The following is a 606-nucleotide window of genomic DNA, read 5'->3' on the forward strand; positions in this document are numbered from 1 at the left end:
AAGAAACAAATGAACACTACAAACAGAGACTCATGGACATGGACAATGGACTAGTGGTTTCCAGAAGGGAAGGGGGAGGGACAAGGGGGGAAAAAGAAAAAAAATAAAATGTTAAAAAAATAATAAAAAAATTAAAAAAAATAAATTATAGAAAATCACAATTAAATTATATATTTAAGTGAAAAAAAAGTAACAGAGAGGGACATATAGTCAGCTAGGATTGTTTTGTGAGGCTGAACACCTGATTTGAAAGTTTCTGGGATTTAAGAATATATTACTTAGTATAGGTTTCAGCCTTACTTGATTATTTTCCCTAGCCAATACTAGGTACTTAGTTGCCTTTTGGTACATAGTAGTTAGCATTTTAATTATTATTTTTATTAGCAAGGCTTTTATTCACATTTGATTTAATCTTGTCTGGAAAGCTGGTCCTCCAGATCCTCCAAGGAAAATTCTGATCCCACTAACTCTGCTAGATATTGCCAATACTCTCCCCAGAACCCCTCCTCCCCCGCCCCCGCTCTCCCAAGGTTCCGCCCCCAGTGAAACTCTTCCTGCCACTGTGGACTACCTATTCTTCTCTAATTCTCTGCACATGATTTACTT

Source organism: Pteropus alecto, unplaced genomic scaffold (genome assembly GCF_000325575.1).
Source record: "Pteropus alecto unplaced genomic scaffold, ASM32557v1 scaffold20, whole genome shotgun sequence".
Classification (NCBI taxonomy): Eukaryota; Metazoa; Chordata; class Mammalia; order Chiroptera; family Pteropodidae; genus Pteropus; species Pteropus alecto.